The sequence below is a fragment of the Mesoplodon mirus genome (genome assembly GCF_964341445.2).
Source record: "Mesoplodon mirus genome assembly, chromosome: 9".
Taxonomy (NCBI): Eukaryota; Metazoa; Chordata; class Mammalia; order Artiodactyla; family Ziphiidae; genus Mesoplodon; species Mesoplodon mirus.
Genome location: NC_138985.1, coordinates 94,032,626 through 94,059,120, shown reverse-complemented (window position 1 = coordinate 94,059,120; position 26,495 = coordinate 94,032,626). Strand labels below are relative to the sequence as shown.

General features: G+C 42.6%; 1 protein-coding gene across 5 annotated transcripts in view; it reads left to right on the top strand.

Moving 5' to 3' along the window:
- Positions 1 to 26,495, top strand: part of LOC309810579 (uncharacterized protein) — a 200,182-nt gene that overhangs the window by 62,589 nt on the left and 111,098 nt on the right. For all 5 annotated transcript variants that reach the window (XR_014295023.1, XR_014295024.1, XR_014295025.1 and 2 more), the window contains exon 4: positions 6,630 to 6,800. The gene's annotated coding sequence lies outside the window, so the exon portion shown is untranslated. The remainder of the gene's footprint in view (positions 1 to 6,629; positions 6,801 to 26,495) is intronic.

The following is a 26,495-nucleotide window of genomic DNA, read 5'->3' as shown; positions in this document are numbered from 1 at the left end:
CTTTTTTTTTTTTTTTTTTTTTGCCGTACGCGGGCCTCTCACTGTTGTGGCCTCTCCCGTTGTGGAGCACAGGCTCCGGACGCGCAGGCTCAGCGGCCATGGCTCACGGGCCCAGCCGCTCTGCGGCATGTGGGATCTTCCCGGACCGGGGCACGAACCCGTGTCCCCTGCATCGGCAGGCGGACTTTCAACCACTGCGCCACCAGGGAAGCCCTGATTATTCTTGAACTTACATCTTTTCCATCAATAAATTATGTATAAATATTCACCTGTGTTTTATTCTCGTAATGCCAGGCTGTTATATAATTAAACATTTATCTGGAATAGATTCAGATGTAAGATGTGAGAAAAACATCTCACTTACCCCATGGGGTTGGCCGTATTCACATACTTTGTCCTTTTGGTCTGACTTTGCCTTTTTTGTTTCACCGTCAAGGAACCATCAGCAGTGCCCATACTGCGATAGACATTTGAGTAAATGAACCAATTTTTACTATTTGTTGTACTTTCGGGCATGTTACTCTTCCATGGGTCCGTCTGTCGATTCCAGATACATACCACACTGTCTTAACTGCGAGAGCTGTTAGAGCACCCTTCTTCATCAGCAGCAGCACTGTTTTATTTTTTAGATTTGTCTGGGATATTTCTACATCGTTTCTCTTTCAGATAAACTTTAAATAGTTGGTCACTTTCCCTCTAGAACTGTTAGGATTTTGATTGACAGTGTGTTAGTTTTCTGAAAAAAATTTAGTCATTTGTATTTTAATTTTCTGGCCTAACGAGTACTGCATATTCATCCAGCTTATGAATTCTGGAACTTTTTGGTTAGAGAAGATAAATCCCCAGATTTCTTTTTCGATTAAAATTCAAGGCAATGAAGGAAATCCATCGCAGCAAACGGAGTCATGCCACGTGTTTATTCTGTAGACAAGTGTCTTTCTACATTGAGCAGCACTTCAGGGGCTTCACCTCCCCCCTGCAGAACATGGCTCACACGGTACCATGTGCCCTGGCTGGACAGATTCTTGAAGCTAGAGTTGTGTGCTCCTTGGCCAGAAAAGTCTTTTAATGGTCTTCCTCCTACAAATCTTTAAGGGAATTCTGTGCCTCCCCTTCTCTGATTTACCTTTTTTATGGTAAGGAAATAGGACACAGAGCCTGTAGGGTATGGGAGGGAAGGCTGCATATCTCTTTTTCACACCTGCTCGGATTCTGGCAGTGGTACTTGCTAAGTGAAGGCTAGAGGCTGGTTTGTCGTGTGTTTTCACAGAGCACTGGTGGCTCCAGGCCAACCCACTTAGCCTTTGTCTTTTTTTCTTGCATAAAATTGCCTATTTTTCACTTCACATGGGGGTGTTAGGCACTCGGAGATGTCTGTTCCTGTTTCACATGCGCACCATCTGTGGTCCCTGGCATCTTAGGTTCCCAGATTGGCCGAAGTCGGTCAGCATACAGAGTGGCCGGGGTCCTAGCCTGTGTTTGTCCCTGTTGGTGCAAGCCAGTGCTGCAGCACCCACCTGAAGCACCAGGCATTGGTGCCGTGGACGGAGTTTTTAAAAGTTTGAATAAACTATTTATTTAGAATACTTTTAGAAAAGTTGCAAAGATAGTACGGAGAGTTCCCATATGTCCCCCACCCAGTTACCCCAGTTGATAACTCTTACCTTATCATATTTGTCACAATTAAGGAACAAACATTGGTACATTAGTATTAACTAATTAAAATCCACATGTTCTTCAGACTTCACTAGTTTTTCCGTAATACCCTTATCCTGTTCCAGGATCCACCCAGGATATCATATTACATCCTGTCATCATGTCTTCTTAAGTTCCTGTTGTCTGTGACAGTTTCTTAGATTTTCCTTGTTTTTGATGGCGTCAGTTTTGAGGAATACTGGTAAGATGTTCTGTAGAACGTTCCTCAGTTCAGATATCTCTCCTGTTTTTCTGATTATTAGCCTGGGGTTGTGGGGTTTTAAGAGGAAGACCACAGAGGTGAAGTGACATTCTTATCATGTTGTGTGCAGGGAACATGCCATCATCATGACTTATCCCTGATGTTGCTGACCTTGGTCACCTGGCCAGGGTAGTGTTTGCAAGGTTCCTCCACTGTAAACGTATTCTCCCCGCCCCACCCCTTAGCATACTCTACTCTTTGGAAGCAAGTCAGTAAGCAGAGTGTAGTCCCAATTTAAGAGACTTGTTAATTGTCCTATGTGTCTGGACCCTGTTATATTTAAACCATGCCTATTATTTCTCGTACTATTTTTTGTACTTTGTGTTTAAAGCCTTAAGAATAAATAAAAACTGCCTAGGCCTAAAAGGGACTTGAAGTAGTTAGTAACTATGTTTCTCCTAGTCTTTGTATATTTGCTTTATTGGTTTTATTTAAAAATCTTCACATTCTGTGTGCCACATCCTTGTACCACGTGGGCTACTCTGTTCAAACCTTAGGAATTCACATTACAGATTGCTTGTTATGTTGTTTGTGGGGTGAAATTCTCAATTAATTTGATTTTTTTTGTCTGATTAGTTTTTTGAACTCAACTCAAATGACTTTACATTTTCACTTCAAGTCCATTTCTAAAGAAGAATGAAAGAAGAAGAATATTTTATTGTTTTGGCATATAATAGGAACGTTCTTGAAATGATATATGTAAAAATTGTTTCTGTTCATCAGATCATCATTGTATGTGCTCTTAAGGAACCTGCTATTTCAAAAAAAAACCCTGTAATAAGTTTGTGATGCCAAAAATGACTGACTTTGCAAATCCACATTTGCAGACACTTCATTTCATCCATAGGTGCGCACGTTTCATTAAGGTGGACTGGTTAATGTGTGTTTTCAGAACATTAGAACTTCATGTTCCTTCTTCTTACGATTGTGAACTTACTTAAGAAACTGTTTTTAGTGTGTCAGAGGATTTTGTCTATAAGTCCATCTTAGAATCCAGTATTAGAAGAGAAAGTTCAAAAAGTACATTTTAAGGGGACTTTTGTTCACTTCATGGTCAACTCAGTATGACAACTCAAAAACAGAATAATGTTTTTAATCAACGGCAGGGGAAGTCCTTTCCCTGGCCCCTCAATTCTACTTTCAGTCAGTCAAAAGAGTCTTAGATTCATGTGGGGAATTCCCACGTGTTCTATAATAGGTCTCTTGAGAAGCTTTCATATATGTGTGGAATGGAGGACAGTACTGCGTACGTTTCCAATCTGTTGTGTGAGTGCTGTTCAGCGTACTGGTACTGTGTTTTAATATTACTCATTCTTTTTTCTAAGTATAGATGTGCAAGAATGAGAAAGGCTGAGCTTTATAAAATGAAATAGAAAAAGTTAATTTGTTCTCAGGTCGGTTAAAGGCCCGTTAAATGTAAGATCTTTGGACATATGCTGACTCTTTTTTCTGCAGTAAGTAAAGAAAACTCTACAGAGCTTTGGAGACAGGAGGCCCCGTCAGCTGCCTCTCGCTGCACGAACCGGCCCCTCTCTGGTTAGCTGCAGGCTCTCCTGTCCTTCATGCTCAGAGTCAGGCAGAGTTTTACTGCTCAGATCTGGCAGGTATGTGTCCTGCACTTACCGTCAGGTCAGATTCCTAAGGACTAGAAGTGCTCTTCAAAAAGGTATTAAATGTTGAGCCATTTTGGGGAAACTATACCAGGTTGAAGATCCATGACATACCATAGGTAATTGGTATACTCCGAAGAAGGCAGTCAGAGAACGTGCGTGTGGACCACCTGTACTGTACTGCACTTTCCCGAGCTGCGTGGGCGAAGCTGTGGCTTCTGGGGAGGACAGGGTTATGTTTACACTCCCGTTGACTCCATTACCTTGTCCCGCCAGGGACACGTGAGAACCCCAGCAGCAAACAGGAGGCGGCCGTCCACTCCACCACTCTGCACGCGCACTTGCAAAAACAACTTAGTACCGAATGGAAGTTGTCTTCGATGAGAGGAAATCTCATAATTGGCACACAGGAGGCAGGGTGCCTGGGCGTCCTCTGCCTCGTCCTCCATGCCATGCCCGGGCCTCGGTGGGGTTTGTTGTTGGGGAAAGAGATACGGAGTACTGGGGGAGGTGGGCATGGAACAGAGGCTGTCTTTCCCTTAAAGCATTTACAAGTCCTCCCAGCCCCATCCAAAAGCCAGCCAGCAGTAAACAACAACAAAAGTTTCTCCTGAGTTTCCCTGGTGCTTCCGCAGGTCTTTATATCTCAAAACCCTACGTAACATATTTTCACGAAAAACTAAATTTTGGTGTTCCTATGCCAGGAAGATTCCATCTGTGAGGGTACCTTGAAACCGTTACCCATCTTCTATTGCCCCCCTTTCTATTTTGCTTCTCCTCTAAGATCCCCTGTGGTTTTCCTCTGGTTGCAAAACTTCAGGGAATTGTGCATCTGAACCACCTCCTGCTGAGCTGTCTGTGCTCTCCAGTGGACTTGGGACAGTCCTTAAGGTCCTTACTTGCCTGCTCTGAGCAGGTCTGCTGGAGAGCACTGCATGGGCTGCCTTGTGGAGTCCAGCCCCCCTCAGTCCAGAACCACACTGCATCTCAGGGGCGATTTTGAAGCTGCACAGTGAATACCTCTTGCAGTAGAATTTTTTTTTCAGCTTCATCTCTCTCCTACATTCATTCATTCAACAAACATTTATTACGTGCTCATTTTGAACCAGGCTCTGTGATAAGGTGAGAGAGAACAGAAATAAAAAGGCCCAGCACTGTCTTCAGTAAGCTTCCAGTCTAGGGAGATAAATAGAGTGCAGTGTGGTAACAGCTCTGATATAGAAGCGCCTGGGAAGGCCAGACACTCATGGCAGATGGTTCTGGAGAAACTGATAGATGACCTAGGTTTGGGAGGCTGCAAGATGGGGGAGAAGACGGGGGTTATGGTAAAGGAAGGAGAGTGAGAGCCAGGGGATATGTAGGCTCTGGAGGTGCTCCCGGGGGAGGTTGCTGCCTATTCAAAGGCCTATACAGTCTAGAGACTGAGGAACATGCTGGAAACTGCAGGGTCTTAGGACCTGCTTGAGGTTAGTGTTTGTTAAAGAAAACTTCTCAGTTCAGTTATGAGCACGTGCCAGCGTTTATATTACAGTTGTGCAACGCAAGGGAAGAGGCCCATGGTAGGTGTATTCAGAGAGTCACTCTTGATAGGAAGAATGATTAAATCATCATTGAAAAGAATGTCTGGTTATAAATCCTTAGACTTTGTTAGTTGACAGTCAACTGGGTGGGTGGTAGTGAGTTCCCTAGGACAAACCTTAATCTTCTTAAAGTTCATTAGAAAGTTGCATAGAAAAAAAGCATTTCATGTGGAATGCTGTTGATATCTTTTCACTAGGATGTTGTGAATTTTACAGTAGGCAATTTGGTTCTGTTCCAGACCAGGTTTGGGGCAGTTTTTCTTTTATAGGTTCAAGGTCACAGTGGAATGCACTGGAGTTTTCAGGGATTTGCTGGTGAAGAGCTTTGTAACCTAAGCTGAGGAGAGTTTGGGTTTTTCTCCTGAGGGCAATAGGGAGTCGCTGAGGGAATCTTCGACCCCACCCATCAGTGTGGGGAGGGGATTAGCTGCAGTGTGAGGCTGTAGCAGCAGGGGTGGAAGTTAGTAGAATATTTTAACTATCCAGGGGAACAATGAGAGCTTTGAGTTCAGTCTGTCTCCTCCTTTGCCCCCCTCCTCCCCAGCCCCTCCACCTGGAGCAGCTCTGAGGCAGAAGCATAGCTGAGGGGTGGAGGTGGGAATTAGCAGTTGCTTTTCCTGCAGAAGAGTCGGTTTTAACTTTTTAAATTTAAATGAAAAATTTTCTTACCACAATAAAAGAAAAGATGGTTATGTTAGGATGAAGGTGAAAAGATTTTAGAGGAAGAGCTCAGGGAGGAGAGTCGAGACCCTTCCAGTGGGCGGTGGGCCCCCTCTGCCTCCAGCCCTGGGCCTGGTCCCCCACCCTCTCCTTCCAGGCATGGTCCATCTCTGTCCTGAGACACCAGAAGCAGTGTCAGAACCCAGGGTATCAGCTGCACTTGGCCTCGGCCTTGAGGCTGTCCTCAGCATTTCTGCCCTAATATGCTGTAATTACATAAGGTTCTGTCCTTCCTCAGAAATCTGCAGGCTGAACCTACTACTTCGGGCTGCTTCCGTGCATCTGCTGTGGTTAAAATAGAACCTTCAGAAGTGCCCTTGCCCCAGGTTGCATACCTGTTGGCATGTGACGATCTGCGCTGTGTTTTCTTGTCACTCTTTAACGATGTCATGGTGTCATTCTGTGCACAGGTGTAGCTAGGTTACAAGAATTCTCAGGGAACCTGAACTTGGGCTAGGTCTCAGTGGTTTGTGGGGTCGTACCCCTGTAACCGGATTCTTCTTTGGCAGGTGTCTCTGTGGTCTTACTGTACCAGTGTTTTCTCTGTTCTCTCATTATAATGTTTAATCACTGTCTTGTTAACATACTGCCATAAAAATAACCCTCCATAACTACTTGCTATAAATTGTACGGGCATATTTGAGAATACGCACTTCTCTTCTAAACTTGATGTGAATAGGGACTTGCCCTTAACTTCTATTCCTGTTAGAAACATATATTCAAAATAAATAATTATTCTCCTTTTTTAAAATTGTCATCCAGGTTGCAAAAATATCTGCCTCTAAGAACTCAGGAGGGCCTACTTTGTGGGAGCAAAGGTAGTGAGTCATACCTGCAAGCTTGGAAACGAGAGTTCACTTGCGCCTCTTCATCCAGTCGGGACGTTTCCTCGGCAACCATTTATGCAGCAATTAAAAGATGAGGAGTTAAGAGGTATGTACTTGGACATTTTAATCCTCAGATGCAATCCCTGTCAGATTGAAAACCTCAGTTTTCATTTTTTTCATTTAAAATAAGTAAATAAAAATGCTTCATACTTAATTATAGAAAAACACACTATTAAGGTATATGTATGTTTTGTGCTGTCTTTTTTTTTTAACATCTTTATTGGAGTATAATTGCTTTACAATGGTATGTTAATTTCTGCTGTATAACAAAGTGAATCAGTTATATGTATACATATATCCCCATATCCCCTCCCTCTTGCGTCTCCCTCCCACCCCTTTAGGTGGTCACAAAGCATCGAGCTGATCTCCCTGTGCTATGTGGCTGCTTCCCACTAGCTACCTATTTTACATTTAATAGTGTATATATGTCAATTGTGCTGTATCTTCTTGATGCTCTTTCTCTGATGGGAGTGTTTGTATATATTAATGCTGGCTTATTTGGGAAAGCAGAATAGAAGGTTACTGCTTGAAGTGATTTCATTTAGCTGTGAAGTTATTTGGAAAAGCAGATAATCTCTCACATGCCTATATCTGAGTTTGTTATTATCAGAATATCAGCATGGGGACCAGGGAAATCTATTAATCATTTGTTTCTTCTTTCAATGTTCACACTTAAATTTATATCTCTCCTTATGTGTTAGTTGTTTCAGTCTCCCTTAGATGGTTGCTGAAGTGTAATGCTCTATGGCTTGAGGGAAAATGTGGAAGGGAGTGAGGGACTCTTCCACCAAGTAGACACAACCTCGGTTTGCTAAAGATTTTCCTCCAGCTCTTCACTCTCATCCTTCTTAAATAGGTTTCGACTTGGATGTCCATGAGGATATGATAAATATTTCTCTTCCTCTGTGAAACAGTAACGCTCCCAGACTTTCTTTAACATGGACTTGCACTAATCAAAACTACAATGAGATATTGTCTTACACCAGTCAGAATGGCTATCATCAAAAAATCTACAAACAATAAATGCTGGAGAGGGTGTGGAGAAAAGGGAACCCTCTTGCACTGTTGGTGGGAATGTAAATTGATACAGCCACTATGGAGAGCAGTATGGAGGTTCCTTAAAAAAATAAAAACAGAACTACAATATTATCCAGCAATCCCACTACTGGGCATATACCCTGCGAAAACCATAATTCAAAAAGAGTCATGTACCAAAATGTTCATTGCAGCTCTATTTACAATAGCCAGGACATGGAAGCAACCTGAGTATCCATCAACAGATGAATGGATAAAGAAGATATGGCACAAATATACAATGGAATATTACTCAGCCATAAAAAGCAACGAAACTGAGTTATTTGTAGTGAGGTGGATGGACCTAGCATCTGTCATACAGAGTGAAGTAAGTCAGAAAGAGAAAAACAAATACCATATGCTAACACATATATATGGAATCTAAAAAAAGAAAAAAAAAAAAGAAAATGGTCAGAAGAGCCTAGGGGCAAGATGGGAATAAAGATGCAGACCTACTAGAGAATGGACTTGAGGATACGAGGAGGGGGAAGGGTAAGCTGGGAGAAAGTGAGAGAGTGGCATAGACATATATACACTACCAAATGTAAAATAGATAGCTAGTGGGAAGCAACCGCATAGCACAGGGAGATCAGCTCAGTGCTTTGTGACCACCTAGAGGGGTGGGATAGGGAGGGTGGGAGGGAGGGAGATGCAAGAGGGAGGAGATATGGGGATACATGTATATGTATAGCTGATTCACTTTGTTATAAAGCAGAAACTGACACACCATTGTAAAGCAATTATACTCTAATAAAGATGTTAAAATAAAAATTAAAAACAAAAACAAAAATGAAAACAAAACATGGACTTGCACTAAATTCCATAAGGTGGCTTCTTTTCATGTGCCAGTGAAAGAGGAAAGTCCTACTAGTTATATGACAGGCTCGTTTTCAATAGTGTCAGAGATAATCTGAAGAGAACCATAATATTAAATCATTAGTGGTGCTAATTTTAAATAGGGCTATGCTGTGGTCCTAGATCAGGTGTTCTGTAGAATGTTAAACCCAAGATGAAATCTAGCGATTGGCTGGTTTGTAACTGGAGACTGAGAGAAGCCACCTCCCCACTCTGAGGGCCTGAGGGCTTCATGAACATTTTCAACTTTTAGCCACAATAATTTGAATTTTCTTTTGGATACCTCAGTCGATTCCCTTCTATCGCCAGCAACTTTGAGACTTTTACTGCAGAAATGTGACAGATTAAGTAGGTGAACTTTGTTGTTATGGTTTTTTATCTCCTCCCTGGGTACCTAGATCTGTGGAAGAAATTATAACAAATCCCTGGTCTAGAGTCAAGCCTCTGGACTCTTTTTTTTTCCTATAGTGAAAGTGAAAATTTACTAATTCTTAGAGTCAAAATGTATCTAAGCTACTTAATTCTTAAGTCCATTTTGACAATGACCTTTTAGTGGTACTGATGATGCAATTCTACCCTTAATTTTAACTTCTTTCATTTAATTTCATATTTGAAATGTCAGGCTGTAGTCCACGAACTTCCTTAAGTTATTTTTACACTGGGGTTATAAATAAGATAATAATTTGGCTTATTATCTTTAATATCTGTGACTTTTTTGTTAAATAAAAATTGATTTATCAATTGATGCATGCATTCATTCACTGAATGTCTCCTATTTGCCAGTCACTGTATTAAGTGCTGGAGATACAAAGATTAAGACCTAGTCTCTTACTTTAAAGGTGCTAACAAGTACACAAGGAGAGGTTCATAAATAAATATTGTTATAAGGATAGAAAACACTTCTGTAGTGCTTACTATATGCCAGGCACTGTTCTAAGTGCTTTCTAGGCATTAACTTTAACTCATGAATGGATAAAAAAGCCCTATGATGTTCTTACTATTATTTTCTCTATTGTACATAAAAACAAATTAGGGCCCGGAGAGCTTAAGCACTTGTCCAAGGTCATAAAGCTTGTTTTGGTTGACAGTCGAATGTACTTAAGTGCAGAAAGAGAGCTGCCTATGGAATGCTCTGGCAGAACAGGGGAGCATCCAGCTGGGGAAATGGGGAATGGAGATGTGGTATCAGTGACATCTTCCCAAAGGAGACAATCCCTGAACAAGTGGGGTGGAAGAGCCAAATTTCTCTTTGAAATATTTATTAACATAAATGGTGCATCATAAATGAGTTCATAGGTCAAATCAGTGACAAATACTGGAAGGTGAGGAGATAGTAAAAATATACCAGACCCCTGCATCTTCAATTTAAATGACAAGGAAAAAGGTTTCCAATTTTGAGGCGAACGCTTATTTTCAATTGGTATAAAGTACGGTAAAAACTTGGCATTTAAAAAAATCTAATAGAAATGTTAATTTACTTATACTCTGTAAGCATGTGGGATAAATGTGTGATCCTTTTGAAGATTCTAAAATGAATGCCCAATCACTGAAGATTTTATCTTGGGAAACCTGTAGTAATCTAATGGTCTACTACTAGTACTTATTTGTGTAAATGCAGGGGAAAGATTGGTTAACATCTTTCAGATTAAAAATGGGCAGAACTACCTGATTAGGTAAGTTAGTTTCATCATTACAGAGATGAAAAACTACTCAGAAGGTGGGCTGGTGGCGCCCATGCCTGCCCTGGCTGCACTGGGTCTTTGCTTTTCCACCTTCCTGTCCATCCCCTACTTTTTTGAGCATCAGCCGCGTGTTTAACCATCCTTTTGCCCCCCACCCCCCTGTAAGTCTTCTCTGCTGACTTCCTCACTACTCCCACTCATCACTGATGACTGCGTCATTGTTCTCCACCCCGCCCCAGCTTCACGGGATGACCCACCGCCTTCCCTGACTGCATGGGTTTTGGGGCTTGTCTTCACCAGTGATCTCCCCAACTCCCCTCAGTTCCCCACTTCCTAGACCTTGTCTCCTCATGGCTCAGGTCAGTAAGTCAGAAGTTCCCTCCTTGACCACATCCTCTTGTCCATCCACCTTGTCCCACAGAGTTACACCCTCTGCCTCTCTTTTGATCTCACTGAGACCTCCCTAATCGGCGGACTCCTTTGCTCTGTACTTAGCCATTAGTTCCTTCCTGTCTTTATTTCCCTCCTTATCCACGTAGAATCCATGGTCCAGGTTTTAGGTCACTCTCTTGCCCAAAGCTTACACCTCCTGACCTTTTTGTCCTTTGGCTCACATCCAGGCTGCTGAGCAGTGTTGGAGCGAATCATACGAGGAGGTAGATTGGTACCTGTGTGCATAAATTGAGGTGCTGCCCCACACTGCACAGCACTTGCATGATTCTGGTGAACTGTCCTTCTCGTGCTTCATGGTGCCTGTTACTAAGCTAGTCCAGTCCTCAAACTCATGATCCATCTCCTCCCCGCTTACTCTCGTCAGCTGAGAGTCAGCCGAGTTCCAGTTCCTGCAGTGGAACTCCCTGTCCCACCTGCCACGGAGCCTTCTCTGGTCCTGATGACCTCCTGGTTTTTCATCCACCTTTTATACTGTCTTAATTGTCTTTGTAGGTTTCACTTCCATCAAACTGACTTCTGTTATAAGACGAGTACAGACATCTGTTTTCTCTCCTAAGTACAGTAAAACATTTTTGTGCCTCTGTCCTTTGCCTTCTGCTGGAATTTATTGGAGGGTGGCAGGCCCCTGGCTTTCTTGTGCTGTGTGTGTGTGAGCACTCACATGGGCCACAGACCTTCATTCTGTGACCTTAGCCAGATGCAGTGCCAAGCTTTACACAGGAACCACCTCCCTCGGCTGCTGGATGGTTGTGTGCTCTGCAGAGATGGTCCCCTAGGGTTTATTCTGCATACGTGCTGTAGAAAATTTGATTGGCATCTTTCAGATTAGAAATGGGCAGGAATTTCATAGATAGATCAGTTTTATTATTACAGTGTTCTAAAAGCGTTGTCTTCAGCATGGCTCACCTTTGCAGATTATCGAGGTGCGGTGAGGTGAGAGATTTGGCTCCCACTTCTGCCAGGTCAACCTCAGCTCTGTTCTCGTCTACGCCTCTGTGTGCTGATTCTCTGATCCGCTGTTGGAGGATTGCTGCCCACTCTCCTGCTGCTCCTTGTAAATGCTGCTGCTCCCCCGTGCTGCTGCTCCTTGTAAATGCTGCTGCTCCCCTGTGCTGCTGCTCCCCTGTGCTGCTGCTCTGCACTTCTCTCATTTTCTCCCCCTTCTCTTCTTTTGTCTCATCTCTTTGGTTGGCTTTCACATAAAAACGGGAACATTTAGTAGACATTATTCACTGATTTATTAATTATGTCATTCCAGAGCTGGGCATTCAGGGATGCAAAGCTTATGAGCATGACATAGTACTGCCCTTGTGGTGATCGTAGGGAGAAAACATCTGACGGTGACATTCCAGTGTATTATAATAAAGACTATTAAAGTCTGTGCTGAGCGTTATATTTATGTAATTTCATACAGTCTTTTAAAAAATCCTGTTTTTTCATACTACCTTTATTCAGTTTATGGTGCATTTGTTATCACTGTGATTCTCATGCGTAACGTATTCTCACCAAAATATTTTATTTGCCCCTCTGTTACCGTCTAAGGCCAACTTCAGACTTATGCCTTGACATACTTCACCACAAGCCTGATATCTTCAGTGCCTTTTATGTCTTAAAGAGAAAAAAGATAGGTTGTCTGTCTCAGAGGGTATATCAGAACCCCTTTGAGATGACTGAAGATGATAGTTCAGTCCAGTTTTATGTGTCACGGGCAGCTGGGAACTAGCCCCTCTGCATCCTACTGAGGAGCCTGAGCTGCTTCTGTCCTGTGCACGGATGTGCCCTGGCCTTTACTTCTTTGTGGAGGGCTCCTGTGTCCCGACGTCATAGTTCCTACCCTCTCTCCCAACTCAGCTCCTTTTGTTTTTATTATTTTACTCTAGAGAAGCAACTCACTGATTATTCTGAGAGACTGTTCTGTAAGAACTAGTTATTAATTTGTTCAGTAGACGTTTATTGAGCATTACTACCAGCCAGGTACCACTCTTGAGTGCTGGGGACAGATAAGGGCACAAAGTAACACCTCTACCCACTTGGAGCTTTTGTTCTGGTGTGGGAGCCTCCCAGGAAACCAATAAACATGCGTTGCGAAGCCAGATAGTGGTCGATCCTGGGAGAAAGTAAAGCCGAGCAAAGGGGCGGGAGAAGCGGGAAGGGGGTGTGTGCTGCTGTATTCACTACACCCCAGGCCTCTCTGAGGAGCTGACAGTTAACCACGGACCTGGGTGTCTTGGTCAGTTTGGGCTGCTGTAACAAATAAAACATAAATGGGCGGCTTAACAACATTTATTTTTCACACTTCTGGAGGCTGGATCTGAGATCAGGGGGCCAACACGGGCAGGTACTTGGTGAGGACTCTTCCTGGTTTCAGACAGCTGCCTTCTCGCTGTATCCCCACAGGGCAGAGAGAAAGATCATTTCTCTTGTGTCTCTTCCTATAAGAGCCCTAATCCCAATCATGGGGACTCTGCCCTCATGACCTAATCACCTCCAGGGGCACCACCTCCAAATACCATCACAGTGGGGATTAGGGCTTCAACATATGAATTCTGGGAGACGCAAGCATTCAGTCCACAGCACTGAGTGAAGTGAGGAACAGCATTCCAGGCACAGGGAATTGCAAGTTCTTAGGCCCTGGCATGAGACTGGGCTTGGCTTGTCAGAGGGACAGCCCTGTCAGAGCAGAACAGGCAGGAAAGTAAAGAGCATTTGGAAATGAAGTTGGACAGAGATCGAGGTCCAGTCCACATAAGGCTAATAGCTGTGGTGGGCAGTTTAGATTTGATTCCCAGGCATGAGGAGTCTTTCTGAACAGGGGAAAGACGTGTTAGGACTTAGAATTTTAAAAGGTCACTTTGGATGCTGTGGGGTTGAGGGTCAAAAGTAGAAGCTGGGGTGGTTTAGGGGAGAGCTGGTGTGCCTGAGATGGGCTGGTAGTTCAGTCTGGATTGGGGAAGAGGTTCTTGGATTGGGGACATTGAAGGTAGAGCTGGTACATTTTGCTGATAGATCATTTGTGGGGTATGAATGAAAGAAGAGCCAAGGAGAACCCTGAGATTTTTATACTGAGCAACTAGGTGGAGGAAGGTGCCATTTACTGAGATGGGGAAAGTAAGGGTTGATGGGGAAGGATGTTGGTGTGAAAAAGGATCTCATAGTCAAATACGTTTTGGAAAAATGGTTCTAGAGCATGATCCGGAGAGCTGGCGCAGATATGACAGAATACAGGGAAGAGACTAAAGAAAACCATTTTTCTTTATTTCCCTAATTTTTTCCTCCTAACTATCCATATTCCCACCAACAGTTACTGAATGTTGGTGTGGTACCTAGAAAAAAAAACAAAACAGTTAATTCAGTCCAACCATTTGTCAGTTTATTCAAACAACTGATTTGACATTTTAATTAACCACAACCATAAGGATTGCACTGACTGTTCAGATAGAGTCAACCACTGTGGTTGAAGCCAGAGCAATCAAGAGTGCAGTCAAAGTTCCCTGAGGAATTTTCTTACCACTACAGAACAGGAAGATGGCATTTGCCCTCAATGTTAGATTCTGGTAGAATGCTGAGTGGGAGGTCCTTAGGGAATACGGGTAGGAAACAGCAGAACAGGATGAAAAAATACCAACAGGGAATAACCTGAGAGCAACAGATAGATCAGTGGCTGAGTTGGAATACAGAGTGTTGGAGAGAATGCACTTAGCCTCTCCAGCGAGGTGCATTTCCTCATGGGCCTTCCCAGGGTTTAGGGCACATTCTGCAGTGTCAGTGAGCATGGGTAAAGGACAAAGCTTTGTTGGGGGAAGGGAGAGCTAACAAGGATTGGTTGAAAACAGAAAGGAAGGGGGTCCACCACTGCCCATCGTCCCACAGAGAGGTGTGCGGGGCCCGTGCGCCCTCAGTGTAGTGTAGGTCTGTGTTTGATGGGATGGTGCCCCCTTCCTATATTTTTAAAAATAGATTTTGGTTATTTTTTTGTTTGTTTTTCTAGGTGAAGTTCATAACATAAGGTTAGCCATTTCAAAGTGAAAAGTGGCATTTAATACATTAACGTTGTGCAGCCACCACCTCTGTCTAGTTCCAGAACATCTTCATCACCTCAGAAGAAACCTCTGTGTATCCGCTGAGCAGTCGCTCCTTATTTCGCCCTCTTCCTAGCCCTGGCAAACATCTTCACATCTTCACCTTTTTTATGGGGCATAAGAAAGCACCTTTAATGGTGGGTGAATACACAGGCTGCTTTGGACCAGGGAGCCTGGATTTGGGACACCTGCTGTTTACAGGCATTGTTTGGGAACACCAGCTGCCCCCCTCACCCCGACCCCGTACCTCGAGACCTTGGGACCTGTGGGAAGCTGCAGAAGTTCCCCAAAACTCAGAGAGGAGAAGGCACTGGGCCTGTGGGAAGCTGAGTTTGACTCTGTCCTCTTCCCTGCAAAAAGGTACCTTCCCAGCAAATGATATGGGAAAAACGAGGCTGTTGAGGTGACCCAGAGGGTTTAAGGCAGTTCTGCTCATTCTGGCACAACTATGAACAAGCACAGTTAAAGGTAACATGTGAAGTGGCCTTTCCAGCTTTGCCTGTCATATATCTGGCACCACCATTCCGTTGTTGAGGGCATCAGGAAATTACATAAAGAGATGAGAACATTGAATCATTCATGTGTTCTTTCAAATGGGAATTTGTAAGATCTTAAGGTCTTGAGACTGGCCACACTCTTCTCAGTTGAAAATGCCGTTGTCCCAGCTGCTCAAGAACCAGATGTCGGAAACCTAAAAGTACGGATTCTAGGGCACCTGCTGAGCTAAGTGAATGGAGTAGAGAGATGCACAAAGTAGAAGGAATTTTTCATTCTTCCCTGTGTCCTTCTGTTATGGACTGTATGTTTGTGTCCCCCAGATTCATATATTGAAGGCCTAATAACCTCCAGTGTTCGGTATTCAGAGGTGGGGCCTTGGGGAGATAACAGGTTTAGAGAGTGGTGTCCCCATGAGGGATTAGTTTGCTTGTAAGAAGAGGACGACCAGAGCTTGCTCCCCACCACCCTCACTCCCCCATGAGGACACAGTGAAAAGGGGGCTGTCCCCGAGCCAGGAAGAGAGCGCTCACCAGAGCCCGACCATCTGGCACCCTCACATTGGACCTAACAGCCTCCAGAACTGTAAGAGAAAATTTTCTGTTGTTTAAGCCACCCAGTCGGTGGAATTTGTTACGGAGGCGCGAGCTAATGAGACACCTTCCCTTCGTATTTATTCATTTGATGAGCTATACGTGCCAGTTGTACAAAACTAGGTAATTAAATTCAAACACTACAGTGGTGTATAAAGTTTAAGTAAAACCTTATCTTCTTCCCTCCGATCTTAAGACCTTTTGAAGTAGCCTTTGAACAGTGTGAGGTTTATTCTAGACCCATGCCATCTAACAAAGTTGCCATTTGCCACCTGTGGCAATTTAGATTTCTGTTTTTTAAGACTTTTTTGATGTGGGCCATTTTTCAAGTCTTCATTGAATTTGTTAAAATATTGCTTCTGTTTTATGTTTTGGTTTTTTGGCCGCGAGGCATGTGGGATCATGTGGGATCTTAGCTCCCCGACCAGGCATTGAACCCACACCCCCTGCGTTGGAAGGCGAAGTCTTAACCACTAGACCACCAGAGAAGGCACTGTGGCTATTTAAATTTAAATTAATTAAAATTAAATATAAGTAAACGTCCAGTTCCTCAGTCATACTGGCCATCTTTCAAGTGCTCAGTAGCTGTGTATGACTAGTTGCTACCATGTTGGACAGGGTAGGTAGAGAGCATTTCCATCATCACAGAATGTGCTGTTGAGCAGCACCGTTTTAGATAAGTTCTATTCATACACAAACATGTATATATATGCATATATATATGCATATATATATATGTGCAGTTGGCATAATATTGTACATATGCTTCTGCAATTTGTTTTTTCCACCTAATGGAGAAACTGTTAATTTAGTGTGATGCACATGTAACATCATGCCAGGAAAATTATAAAACAGAGTGCATCATCAAACATAGAGTTTCAGTAAATTAAAACTTTTTCAATTTCAGATCTTAAAGGTAGCTGCAGCATAGCTTTAAGGCTTGTTCCAAATTTAACTAAAGATATTATTTTTGGGGCTTCCCTGGTGGCACAGTGGTTGAGAGTCCGCCTGCCGATGCAGGGGACACGGGTTCGTGCCCCGGTCCGGGAAGATCCCACATGCCGCGGAGCGGCTGGGCCCGTGAGCCATGGCCGCTGAGCCTGCGTATCCGGAGCCTGTGCTCTGCAATGGGAGAGGCCACAACAGTGAGAGGCCCACGTACCGCAAAAAAAAAAAAAAAAAAAAAAAATTTTTTTGAAATAGTCCGCTCAGCTTTGGGTATGTAAAGAAAGAAGATTCAGGAGATGTAGCTTGAGCTTCTACCATGCTTAACATACGTATTCATACACACGCGTTTCCTACTGTCCCTGTTTTATAACAGGGATTGTAATCTTTTTCTGTTTATCCACTATTCGGTAGACCAGGACTGTCCAAAATGGTAGCCACTAGGCACATGTGGTTATTTAAACTAAATTAAACTAAAAATTCAGTTCCTCAGTTGTACTAGGCATGTTTCAAGTATCCATTTAGCCACATGTGGCTGGTGGATATGGGTGTTAGGCAGCATGGATATAGAGTATTGCTAGTTTGCAGAACGTTCATGTGGACAGTGCTGCACTAGAAGCTTTCTTCAGATACCTTTCTCCTTAAATTCAGTGAGTTTTCCACAGGTGATGGATGGGGGACTCGGCCCAGGGGGACATGCAGAATTTCTGGGGGTGGGTGGAGAACTTGCACTTTCATGCCCTTCCCATTCAAGATTTTTTTAATTCTTCCCTCTGAAGACGCATGTTCTTCCAGCTATTTGTTGAGAATTAGTGTTCCATAGAAGTTAATTGTGGGAAAGAAAATTGGTACCAAGAGCTTTTCAAGGTAAGACTATTACTTTGTGATAATTGGTGGTGCACACACACTGTTAAATAGCACCTGTATATACAGTAAACGTTACTGTTCAGTTTAGAATAGAAAGTAAATTACAGTGAGTGCTGACAAAAAATATGTTTAAGCTTTTTAAAATGAGAAAAGAATAGAATATTGGAAATGCAAAACAGAATGTGTTTATGTTGACATTTGTGTTAGAAAATACATAATTTGGACAAATTCACAGGAAACAGGAAGAATAGTTCCCTTTCGGAAGGGAAATAGTGTAAGGGAAACAGAGAACAGGGTGACTTTTTCACTGTGTATTCTTTTCTTAATGTACCTTGTAACTATGTGCTTGTTAGTAAAAAAAAAAAAAATCAATAAAGTAATTAAGGAAAAAATAAAATGTGCAGGATGGAGAACAGATTGTTTAGGAGGTAAGGGTCACTTAAGATAGAAAGAATTAAATAGTTGAATAAGAGCAGAGGGCTAGCCAGAGCTTTCACAGCACACCAGGACCTAGGGTTGGTACACAATTTCTTACAGGCTGGTTATTTTACAGCAATTAAAGCTATTTTAAACTGTTTCTTATTACATTTAATTTAATACATTTTAGAAGGAAAAATATTCCTAATACTGAATTTTTTTTTTTCCATTCAAGTTTTCTTGACACCTGTAGAACACAGCTTAGGATTTAAACTCTTGGAAATTACTATCCCAGAAAGATCTGGTCTGGGGCACTCTGCTTCAGCTCCAGTTTTTCAAGAAGATGAATACTGGTGTTAACTGGCTTTAATTGGAATGGTGAATGGGGTACAGTTTATTCAGCACATGCTGCCCACATATGTCACATGTGCACTGAGTGGAGATTTAATAGTCTACACTGCTCCTTCTCCTTCTCATCCTTAGCTTACAACTACTGTCAGTGACCAGGAGGTGACGAGGCCCAGCAGCGTGGGGGGAATGGGCAGTGGGGATGGAGCTGCTTTCTTCCACCATCAAGTCTCTGTATATCAGCCTTTAGGAGACTGCGACATCAAAAATGAAGTGCCCACCGTACACAAAAATAAACTCAAAATGGATTAAAGACCTAAATGTAAGGCCAGACACTATCAAACTCTTAGAGGAAAACATAGGCGGAACACTCTATGACATAAATCACAGCAAGGTCCTGTTTGACTCACCTCCTAGAGAAATGGAAATAAAACCAAAAATAAACAAATGGGACCTAATGAAACTTAAAAGCCTTTGCACAGCAAAGGAAACCATAAACAAGACGAAAAGACAACCCTTAGAATGGGAGAAAATACTTGCAAATGAAGCAACTGACAAAGGATTAATCTCCAAAATTTACAAGCAGCTCATGCAGCTCAATATCAAAAAAACAACCCAATCCAAAAATGGGCAGAATACCTAAACAGACATATCTCCAAAGAAGATATACAGGTTGCCAACAAACACATGAAAGATTACTCAACGTCATTAATCATTAGAGAAATGCAAATCAAAACTACAATGAGGTATCACTTCACACCAGTCAGAATGGCCATCATCAAAAATTCTACAAACACTAAATACTGGAGAGGGTGTGGAGAAAAGGGAACCCTCTTGCACTGTTGGTGGGAATGTAAATTGATACAGCCACTATAGAGAACAGTATGGAGGTTCCTTAAAAAACTAAAAATAGAACTACCATATGACTGAGCAATCCCACTACTGGGCATATACCCTGAGAAAACCATAATTCAAAAAGAGTCATGTACCACAATGTTCATTGCAGCACTATTTACAATAGCCAGGACATGGAAGCAACCTAAGTGTCCATTGACAGGTGAATGGATAAAGAAGGTGTGGCACATGTATACAATGGAATATTACTCAGCCATAAAAAGAAACAAAATTGAGTTACTTGTAGTGAGTTGGATGGACCTAGCATCTGTCATACAGAGTGAAGTAACTCAGAAACAAAAACAAATACCATATGCTAACACATATATATGGAATCAAAAAAAAATGGTCATGAAGAACCTAGGGACAGGACGGGAATAAAGACGCAGACCTACTAGAGAATGGACTTGAGGACACGGGGAGGGGGAAGGGTAATCTGTGACAAAGTGAGAGAGTGGCATGGACGTGTATACACTACCAAATGTAAAACAGATAGCTAGTGGGAAGCAGCCGCATAGCACAGGGAGATCAGCTCGGTGCTTTGTGACCACCTAGAGGGGCGGGATTGGGAGGGTGGGAGAGAGGGAGACGCAAGAGATATGGGGATATATGTGTATGTATAGCTGATTCACTTTGTTATAAAGCAGAAACTAACACACCATTGTAAAGCAATTATACTCCAATAAAGATGTTAAAAAAACAAACAAAAACAGAACCCTATCATTCAGCAAAACTGATCTTTTTCTATTAAAGCAAGTTGCTAGGATCTGTGCTTTTTCGGGAAAGAAAACTAAGGGGAAAATAACTAGTTAGGGGAAAATTATGTCCTAAACTGCATATGTTACAAAGGAAGTCTTTGTTGTGGAGTTTTAAGGCACAGCTTCCCAAAGGCAAGGGTAATTTTCAAAATAGTTAACAATCAGTACGGCATGGGAATCCAGACATTGAGAATGGATGCCAGTCTTAACTGGTGCGGCTGTACCCATGTGTACAGGCTGGATGTAACCCCTGCCGAAAGGTGAAGCCATTTGAGATGGGAGATGAGCTATTCCTGGGTTTTGGGGCAGAGCCTGCTTGCTGTCCCCCAGTATCCATGACCCCCCTCTTTATAGAATCACTGGAGCCTACTTCACAACTGGAGCGTTTGGCAGCTTTATGGCCATGAGACTAAATTCTGGTTAATTGGAAGTGTGTTACTATGTGATCCTTTCCAGAACCTTCTTTAAGGGACAATATGTGCCCCTCTTGCCCTCTCTTTATTTATATCTTTCCCAGTCTGCTGTCCGGAATTTAGATGCCACCATCTTGGACCATAAAGTTGGGTCACACGTGATAGAACAACAAAACAGATGGAGTGCCCCACTTGCCTTCCTGGATGTTTTCCTGAGAGAGAAAGAAACCTCTCTTGTTTAAGCCGCTGGTACTTTGAGCTTCCTGTCATTCTCAGCCAAACCTAATTCTAAGTAATGTAGCAGGTCCGTAACCTGCTAGGAAGATTCAGTTTTATCTTACTTAAAACTCCTAATTAAAAACAAAAAAACAAAAACTCCTAATTATCCTGTGAGCTAGGTATTCTTGTTCTCATTTAATGGGTTAGGAGTCTGAGGTTAAATAAAAATTAAGTAACTTGCCCAAATACACCCAGCTAGAGCCAGCATTTGAATCCATGTCTGATCTTCCTGACATCAGACCCCCAAAAGCTTAATCCTTTAGTAATTCATACGAAACAGAGAAGGGCATGTGGTGTATGGTTTTGTAACATTCACGCTTTGGCACAGACCCAGTTTTGTGGATTTTTTAAATAGACGTTCGGTTTTTCAGAGAAATTCATTTGTGGCTTTTTGAATGTGACAAACATGTCAACAGGTTTTCAGTCAATAATACTTATCAGAAAAGCTTTTTCTTTTTTTTAATTCAAAGAAACCTGTGTTGTTCCTCTAATTACCAGTATTTGCTTAATTGTAATTTGCTAATTGGGACATTTCTGTGAAAAGAGAATAGTTCGAAAAGAGATTTGTAGTTCGTTTTCTTTAGTTATGTCTATGCGGAAGAAAATTGGGGATTTTTTAGAATTCTTCTTACTCTGCAGCAACTCTAGACCATTCCCCCATATTTGTTATGTAATAATGTAGAAATTAGGATGACGGTGGAATGAAGGTTACAGGTTATCTGGATGATGACATGGAGGCAGCCTCTGCAGCCGGCATTTTCTTCAGAGTAGATATAGAACAGAGACCTGGGATGGCTGCATGCCGAGCTGCTCCGGGCTGGGCTGGAGTGGGCAGGTTGGCAGCTGATGCCTGGAGGGCAGGTGGGGCCCAGCAGGTCTGGGGAGGCTGGTGAACTGGGTCCAGTGCAAACAACCACTTGGCAGCAGAACCTGCAGCAGAGACAGGAATGTTGACCTGCTGCCCAGGCTCCTGTTGGTGCCCTGGGTGCTGCTCCAAGTTCATTCACTCATCGCAGGGCAGACATTTAATTGGTTCAGAACAGCAATCTCTGAGTGTATTCCTGGGAACACTGGATCTGCAGGATTTGCTGTATAGAAGAGGATTCTGTGGCAAATAAGTTTGGGAAAATGCTGTGTTCTGATAGCTCTCCTGGAAACTCACAGTGCACATGCAGCATATCAAAGTCTAAGACGTTGAGAAATCTATTTAACTTTACAGAGTTTCTGAAACTTACTTGAAAATAGAAATTGTATCTTAAAATTTAATGTCCTGTGGAACCTACTTCATGATTCTTTTCATAAGCAGTTAATAATGGTTTTGGAAGTTGCTGTTTGAGTGGGCTGAGTCCCTGAGGAAATACAAGATTTGACTCTTAACAACATGGGCCTTTTCTTGGTGTCCTGTCTGCTCTTATCTGCCAGGCCATGTTCCTTAAAGTTCAGTGCATCTCTGCTTGTGTATATTTCACGGAAGCAAAAACTTTAATGCCTGAAAGGCCTTTTGAGGTCATCTAATTCGGTCTCTTCATTTGCTAGTTGAAGAAAGTAGGATTTAGAAAGATTAAGTCACTTGCCAAAGGCTAAACAGCTAATAAATCAGTGAGGATGCTGTGGCCAAGATCTCTTAATGCACCATTAGTCAGTTCCTAGTGGAAATTACTTGAGGTATGTAGTTCCTTACTTTCAAGACTTTTTTAGTGATATCTTTGGATTAGGATGGGAGAAGACCAAAAGAGTGGATGTTTGCTTTCCTGTCAAGGCTTGGGAGAGGTAAAGTGAGCAAAAGAGGGGGCAAGCCCATGGAGGCAGAGATGGAGCTCAGTAAAAGAAGTCCTGCAAAGGAAAGCAAGAGCCCGGCTCAGGAGTGTTCTGAAAAATTATCCTATTTGTGTGGCTGAGAATGACTTAAAATAAGCTGTCTTTTCAAGTTACTTCCATGTGGTTCCTAAGCAATAAACAGATGAACGACTCAGCAGACAATATTGCCGCTATTGTCATATTTTATAGGGTGACAGCTGCCTTGAGCCCATCAGGAAATGCTCATCAGCTGCCAGAAGAAACACTTGTCTGTTTTTCATGGAGTTAAGGATTTGGAAAGAATGACTTCTGGAAAATTTTTTTCTAACGAGGCCTAGGGTATTGACATCATTAGGGTCCAAATTATTTTGCTTTGATTTAGATTTTCTTTCTTTCGTGGTGAAGTTAGTAGACCCTGAAATTGAATCCTTTATTGCTGTGCGAGGTTCTTTTTCTGTTTTATTTATTAAGTATCAGAATGTCACCTGTCATTAATTTTTGTGGAGTTCATCTTGAGTATTTTTCTTATGTTTTATGAAACGCTATCTCTAGTCATACAGTGAAACAACACTATCTTATGTGTTATAACCAAAGCTTTCTGTTTACATGTCCCCTTTTGAAGATGCTACATTCAGAATAAAAGCTGCACATCTGACCTCAAACTGTAAGGATATTAAGTTTTCTCCCTGACAGCCCAGGCAAAGAAAAAGAATCCTAAGACTGTAGCATTGCTGTGTTTCTGTTAAATAAGTCAGGAACATTCCTGTAATGCCAAACTCTGGGACACAATTTCTAACGTCTCTAGTCCCTGTTGCAGCCTCTCCTCTCCTGTAAAGAACTGAAAGAGAAGATTTGCTTCAGTAAACAGAGGCGGTAGCAATCAGTGTTTATTGAAACTCTGAGAAGAAGTTTAAATTGAACCGCACATGCAGAAGATAACAGAATAAGTCTTATTTCTAAAAGTAGTAGTTTTCTTCCCATGGCTATAGATCTGATGGCCTTTAACAAGTAATAATGAACATTTATGATTATATATGTATATATGAATTTATCCTAGAGCAATTTTGGGAACCAAGATTTCCCATATACCCCATACATCCCCTCTCCCCAGGCACAGGTCCCCCCATGATCATCCCCCACCAGAGCAGTACATTTGTTACAGTTGATGACCTACAAGGGCAGATCGTAATCACCTGAAGTCTTGACGCTGTACATTCTTTGGGTTCGGACCAATGCATAATGACAGGTGTCGCTCATTATAGTATCACATAGAGTATTTTAACCACCCTTAGGATTCTCTGTGCTCCACCTGTTCATCCCCCTGCCCCTGCAACTCTCGCAACCACTGACCTTTTAACTGTGTCCATAGTTTTATGTCATATAGTTGGGATCATATGGTGTGTAGCCAGTAACCTTATTTCGAGTCAGACAATTTTTCTCTTATTTATGCTTCAAGGATAATACGTGAGGGCCCAGAAGCTTTTTTGAAGCAGAAAACTTGTCTGATTTTTTTTTTTTTGTCAAGTGATTCTTGTGAGGATTTTACAATTTGGAGGAAAAAGTTATTCTTTTACACATGAGTATTGATTTTACATCTGTTGAACAGGAGCCGGGGCCTGATGAACACACAGAGCTGCTTTTGCCTCTCCTTTTTCACAGGCTGGCCCCTCTACCTGGTGTGCTCTCTCTCTCACTCCTGGAATGCCTAGTCAACTCTCCTAGACATCTTGGAAAACCTTGTTCCAACAATACCTGCTTGGGAAACCTTATTTGATCCTTTTCCATCCAGACGGACTTCCGCTAGTGTCTTTGTTCACAGTTTAATTACCGCACCTTTTGACTCTAATGTAATGACTGACTTCCATGTCTGTCTCCCTTTTCTGGAGGCTGAGTTTTCTGGAGACAGGGCCTGGGTTGTCTTCATGTCTGGAAACTAGTAGGTGTTCAATAATTATTTCTGGAACTGAACTTCTCCACGTAATAAAATTGTGTTTTAGAACTTCTTTTCATTATATCAAAGTGATTTTATCTTTTTGAATTAGGATGAACTCACTCACTATCCAAATTGAAAAAATTCATGATAGTATTCTTCTGAATTACTATTATGAGTCCAGTGGACTCTTTGGTCATCACAAAAACACCACTGATATTTTATCTTAATATTATATAAATATCTCTAGATTGTGTGTTGCTAATTCTGTGATAAACCCGAGACTGAAGTTTATTTATTTGTTGCAAGGAGATTTAAGAAGGAACTAAGACAAGACCCTTCTGTGCTTTGTAAATATGTCTCTTCAAGTCCTCGTGGTATGACGTATTTTCTTAGATTGAGTTCCCCCGAGAGAGACATGGATGCCTGTGCCTGTAGTTTATTTGCAAGGTGAGGGAAACACCGGAAGCACCAATAGTGTGTTACCAAGCCAGTTACCACAGTGGGCAGCTGGAGCCCAGCTTTGCTGGGCCTCTGGGAGGCCGACTGAGGAACCTGCCTCCCTGGATCCCACCTGAGGGTGTAGAAGCTGGATCATTCACACGTCCGCTCTGGTCAGCCCCTGTCTGAGGGCAGGAGGAGGGTGTTGCCATTCATTTCTACTACTCTTCCTGCCCTGCGGGCGCCCGGTGGATGCATGTGGCACAGCCCTCTGGCGGAGAGGTGCAGTGATGGGCCGGCAGTGGCAGGCGTAGCAGGGAGCCCAGAGGAGAAGCCCCTCTGGGGAGTGTGGATGGGGGCAAGTGGTGCCTGGTGCAGACAGAGCCGTGTGGCTGCTTATTTGACAGTTCAGTCCTTTGCATCATGAAATATCCAGATGGAGAGAGAAAGATAACTAAGCACAGTATTTTCTCCTGTTTGAACTAGGATAATTCTTCCTATGGAAGGAAGATTTATGAAAAATCCTTTTGAATGAGTAGACCTTACAACCCCCTGCTTGAACTTTGGTACCTAACTGCTGCTTCTATCTTTAGATTGCTCTAATTGTTATATATAAAGTTCTTCTTTATACTCAGTAGGCGTCTGTCTGATGGTGACTTTGGCCCGTGTTCCCGGTTCTGGAGCAAGGCACAAAGCCCCACTACATATGCTTGTTCTGTACATTCTCACGGAATCTGCAGAAAAAGCCTGGCAGGTGGGTATCATTTACCTCCCTTTTACAGATAAGGCGACTGAGATTTAGCAACTGGAGATCCTCAGTGTTTTTAGAAACGAAATGATTTGCCAGGGCCACGATGTAACAAGTAATGCTGAGTGTCTACAGTGGCCCTTCAGCGGGGGGAAGGGGAGCAGGATGACACTTGATAGAACAAGTTCCAGGATCCTCAGTGCTACACAGAAAATCTACTCTTCGTCTCCCTTAAATCCAACATATACCTCGAAATAGGGTGGGAGGTAGGGACAGGAAGGTCGCCTTCTTATCATATGCATACCTGCTCCCTTCCTCCTCTTTGAAACTGTCACCGACTTCAGACTGGAGTTTCTTATGGCTGGTTAATTGTAATCTGTTAATTGAGCACTCACTGAGTCTATGTAGGGAAAGCAAATGATATTCAAACCCTGCACATACACATGTATGTTGGGTCTCTGTGCATTGCACAGAGTTAAAGACTTAATAAATATTTGCTGACTTCCGAAGTAGCAAGCAGTGGTCTTTGAAACTGGGAAATAGGGGGTAACTGTAGGAGTGCCTTTCACACACAGTGCACTGGCTGTGTGGCAAAAGGGTCCTGAGGCTGGATTGGATGGAGACAGCATAGCTGGAGTAGTACTTAGTGATCGATGATCAAAAAGGGGAGGTA